The sequence below is a fragment of the Pan troglodytes genome, chromosome 1 (genome assembly GCF_028858775.2).
Source record: "Pan troglodytes isolate AG18354 chromosome 1, NHGRI_mPanTro3-v2.0_pri, whole genome shotgun sequence".
NCBI classification, from domain to species: domain Eukaryota; kingdom Metazoa; phylum Chordata; class Mammalia; order Primates; family Hominidae; genus Pan; species Pan troglodytes.
The window spans coordinates 38,832,227-38,837,266 of record NC_072398.2 but is presented as its reverse complement, the minus strand read 5'-3'; the positions used below and the strand labels follow the sequence as shown (position 1 = coordinate 38,837,266).

The window sequence follows — 5,040 nt, the reverse complement described above, 5'->3', positions numbered from 1 at the left end:
CTTTCTTTGCTTTATTTTACTCATACTCTGTGTCATCCACTGTTTTTATATTTTACTGATGTATTTTTATCATCAACTTCCCCCACTAAAAGGTCAACTCCATCAGGACAGAGGCTTTGTTGTACCCACTGCTGCATCACCAGCCTCTAGGTCCGTGTCTGCAAACAGGTATTTGTTGAATATAAACGAAGCACTTAGGTAGGTGCTGGGAAGATTTTCTTTATATGACAAAGGGTTTCCTATGCAAATATTCAGTGTAAACATGACTAAAGGACAGGGAATATTCAAACTATGTTAAGGAACATGCTATGTTAGGGAACTTTCTACGTAGGAAAACTTTTTTTTTTTTTGGAGACAGGGTCTCACTCTGTCACCCAGGCTAGAGTGCAGTGGTGTGATCATGGCTCAAGTGATCCTCCTGCCTCAGCCTCCTGAGTACTGGGATTACAGGCATGCACCACCATGCCCAGCTAATTTTGTTCATTTTTTATAGAGACAATGTCTCACTATGTTGCCTAGGCTGGTCTCAAACTCCTGGCCTCAAGCGATTCTCCCACTTTGGCATCCCAAAGTGCTGGGATTACAGGCATGAGCCACTGGGCCCAGCCTACACGGGGGAACTTCTCATTGACATACAGTCAACAGGTGAGGGGCATAGCAGCAGGTCGATTCTTATGTATGTGAGTACTCTCTTGCACCAAGATACAGGTCTAAACGAAAAAAATTTAGTTATTTTTAATAAAAATGCCTGGGTCATATTTTAAAAAGTAGAACTTCTGGGGGGTGTAATTCCTGTTAAAAAAAAAAGTAGCACGTATTCACAATATAGATCTTTACACAAACACATGCATTGAGCAAATACATGTTGTCTTATTATTTTTGAATGCAGTCTTTTCTCCCCATTTCCTTTTCTATGGTCAGCCCTCGCCCCATTTTCTTCCCACCATAACACCTTGAATATGGAGTATACTTTTTTTTATGTAATTCTGTATAGAATATATACCTATACACATAGCCAGGGGAATGCTGTTTATTGTTTTACAATGTGGGATCATTTATACATCTTTTCTCTCCTCATCTCAACACCACCTCATAGAAACTCCTCCAAGCTATCTGGCATACTCTGATTTTCCATGTTCATTGGTTACATACTATGCCATGGTGTGGACGTGTAATAATGTGTTCAGCTTTTCCCTCTTGGAAGGCAACCCTCTGTTTCCTGGCTTTTGCTCCAACGAACTATGTCATAACACCCATCTTTGAAATGTACAGTTTCAGAGCAGGAGGTGAATTTGGATGCTCTTTCATTCAATCCCACAGTTAAGATAAATAAGGATCAGAAAAGTAAAAGAACATGCCCAAGGTCACACAGCTATTTGCTTGGTGCTTTGTAAAAATTTGAATAGCTATTATTTCACATGCTCTTCACAAGCAGGGCAAGTATTATCAGGTCAACCTTAAAAGTGGAGAAACTGAAGGTCTCTTTGATTTTATTGCCAGTGAGGGCTAAAGCTAGGGCTTAAAGCCAGGACTTCTGATTCCTGATCCCCAGTAGCTTCTTCCACTCCTACGTTGATGGAAACCATTAACTCAAAACTTCTACAGGGCAGCCTTCTGTTAATATATTCTAGACATCAACTGTACACCAAGCCTGAAAAAAAAAAAGTTTCGTTAAGAGAATGACACAGTGTGGATTTACCCATAATTCACAGCATACTTTCCTTACCTATTAGAATAAATGATAGTTGAGGTTGTTAAAAGTCTTTAAAATTAAATAGATTAAATTGTGAGTGCTGGCTCTGCCAGTAACTCTGCAACCTTCAGCAGATTACCCAGCATCCCTAAAACCCAGTTTCCTCATCTATAACCAAGGATATAATTGCACTGCACCTACCTTCTCAGGTATTGTTAGGATTAGATGCCACAGGTGTAAGAGCAGATAGGATAGTAGGATCTTGATAAAGATTAGCTATTATGTTGGATGCTGTAATTCTTAGGTCTCACCCAACTGAACCAGTAGATATCTTTGATATCTTTCCTTCTTCACTCTTGTCTAGGACAGGGAAAGCCTTTCTTATCTATGGGTCCAGGGCAGTTCGATATCCTTGCTGGTTACTTTGTTATTTCTTCATAAGTGTAGGGTTACAGCGGGAAAGACCTTGAGAGTTGTCTCTTTTAGCATTGTACATTGGCTAAAGTGGAGGGGAATCTGTCCCCAAAAATGGCAGAGTGGGAATATTCTGACCCTTCTGAGCACGGCTGACAGTGTGAGCCATGGAGAATGATGACATTTTTCAGCAACAGAACTGTCAATGGATGTGTTACAGCTATTTTAGTGCCTTCTCCCCTCCTGGAGAAAAGCCATTTTCAAGCCCGTTGCTTGCAATGCATTAAGTGATGAAATACAGATAACAAATTGTGCATTTGTTTGGCTTCATGCTTATTACACCCCCGGTTCTGGAAAGCATTGCACTTAGCCCCTTAATAATCCCTCTCCTGAGATCAATTACTAGGATTTATCTGGTTCCTCGAGCATAAAAGTGTTTTATTGTTTTTACTTTTGCTCCAAGTGAAGTGTGAGTGGGTAGGCCAGGTTAAAAGGGACTGTCCCAGACAAGAATATGAAGCTGGGATCATTGGCCCTGCTTTTACTGTCTACCAGGTCCTCATGACCAGGAAAGGGGGGAATATTTGGAAGCCACTTCCCTGGGGAGGCACCAGGTCCAGATGTCCTCATCTCTGGCTATTTGCACGTACATAGAACACAGGTCTGCAGGTGCCTAGGAAGGTGGGCGCTGCTCCAGGGGAGAAGCTGGAAAGCAGAACCAAGTTACCATCTCAGACCAAATCGTTTTTCCTCTAGAGTTTCACTGTAATCCAAACCAGTTGAACATTTGAGAAGAACTGGGTACCATGAAAAGGGGTAATGGAATTAGCTTTCATGTTTTTCCAGGACTCTAAACCATATTTCCTGTCACAACTGTACATTATTAATACAAGGCATCTGTTAGCGCAGAACTGCCTGAAAATGTGCACCCAAAAACCTTACATCTGGTTTCAATAATTTATTTCTGACATTTGTAGTTGGTGGTGGTGGGGAGTGGGGGGGAGGATGGGAAAAAGGGGGGAATTAAAGCAAGATGTTGCCTTTAACCCATCAGAAGCTCCTGTTGGAGCCGAAAGCTGGAGTTCTTAACGTGGTTTCTGCATTAGGTAATATAATTATACTAATTTAGCAGCAAATAGCAAGACTCCAGGCCTGGTGGGTGTGGGTGCCCGCTCGCTTTTATCCTGCCTTCTCTGGCTGCAGCAATTAGCTTCCTCTTGCGAAGGGGATTAGGAGGACCACCCCCCAGCGGCGGGGGTTGGGGGGCTCTCGCAGAGCTGTCAGGTGTCATTCGGCTTACCCAGCCCCCCCACCACTCCCCGCCCCTGCAATTAACTCCCTCTCCCGCTTTGCCAGCCCCTCACCCGCACAGAGACAAAGAGGCCTGTTCCCGAGGTGTCCGACCTCCTGCCCCCTTGGCGGGCCCCGCCCGGGTTCCTCCAGCAGGAATCGCCCCAGGCGCTGGCAGCCAGAGCTGGCCGGGTCTGACACCCGCCCCAGACTTTCCACGATCAGGTTTCAGCTCGACTAACGAGAGGGAAAGAAAGAACGCGCGACTTCCGCGGGCCGGAGCCGCGCGGGGGCCCGGGGCAAACGCCGGCCTGGTCTGGGTGGGAGGGGACGCGAAGAGGCTCCGGGCTCGGCCAGTGTCTGCCCCGGGACTGGGCCCTGGGACTAGGCGGGGCACAGGTGTCCCAGGAGGGGGCGCCCTGACTTGACGCGAACGGGCCACCTGTCCCTCCCAGGCCTGCGCTGCCACCCGCCCTGCTCCGCCATCGCCTCCTCCAAAGCTCCCCGGATCCTCCGAGGCGTCGTCGTCCGAGTTGTTCTGCGGGAGGAACGTCTGCTAAAGCTGGTCCTCGAGTCCCCCCCGCCTCAGGAGGGGCAGCGCCCGGATTGTCTTAAGTACAACACTTGCCAAAAGGGGCTCTTTGGGATTTGGGACTTTTTTTCCTAAGCAACAGACGTACCTTTCCAGACTCACCAACTTAGAAGCACAGGTTTTCTGTTTGTTTCATTATTAGACTTTCAAAGATCATCATGTCCCACAGCCTCCTCCTTTTCCGGATGAGGGGACTGAAAATCAGAAAGATTTTGCCTTTTGCTCAAGGTCACACAGCTCAAGTTCACTGGGCGGCTGGGACTAGAGGGTCCGAATATTCTGCAGCTATGATATGAAAAAAATAAGTTTGGCTGGAGGGTGGAGGGCATCCAGCTCTGTCCTGGCCAGCCGGCGGGGAGGCTCAGCCCAGGGTTCAGATTTTCCTGGAGCCAGTCCAGCAGCGGCCAGGCCACATGTGAGTAATAAAGAATTGAGTGTTGTGTACTTTAGGCTGGTCTCCCTCTTCCTGGCCCCCTTCCCCGGCCTTAACTTCCTTTTGGAGTCCCTACTGACTTCTGGGTGTCCACCATGGGCCCTGTTGGAAAAATTTCAGCTCCATCCCAGAATAAAAGGAATGAAAACCTGGGGAAAGGAGCCAAGAAGGAAAAGCCACAAATACGCATCTGGCCGAGGCAGAGGGAGCAGCTCCAAGAGCCTGCAGAAATGCACTGTGACTGCTGTTTGCAGAGGTTCAGCTGCCAGAGGCTCGGATGCCCTCCTGGGTCCTGCTCCTGAGAAATCAGAGCAGGCGAGAGAGAAGACACATGTTCCCCACCAAATTTTTCCTGCCGCCAAGTCCTTCAGGTTTCTGCAGACCATGGGGAAGAGCAAGAACTATAGAGTCAGACAAGAGGTAGCTGGAATTCCAACTCCCCAACCCATTAGATGGGGCCTTGAGTAAGTGACTCAACCTCTCTAAGCCTCAGTTTCTTTGCCTGTTACATGAGGGGAACAACAGGACCATTATGAGGACTTATATAACGTGTACTATATAAAGCACTTAACACAGTTCTTGTACCTAGGGCTACACTGTAACTTTTGTGGGTTTTAG

The 5,040-nt window shown here is 47.0% G+C and overlaps 1 long non-coding RNA gene across 1 annotated transcript; it reads right to left on the bottom strand.

Moving 5' to 3' along the window:
* Positions 1-1,453: 1,453 nt before the first annotated feature.
* LOC129143244 (uncharacterized) lies at positions 1,454-4,327 on the bottom strand. The gene is made up of 2 exons (XR_008546482.1): positions 4,078-4,327; positions 1,454-1,651 (listed from the first exon to the last, which is right to left on the bottom strand). It is a non-coding gene; the product is annotated as an uncharacterized LOC129143244 (long non-coding RNA).
* Between the last annotated feature and the right edge of the window lie 713 nt (positions 4,328-5,040).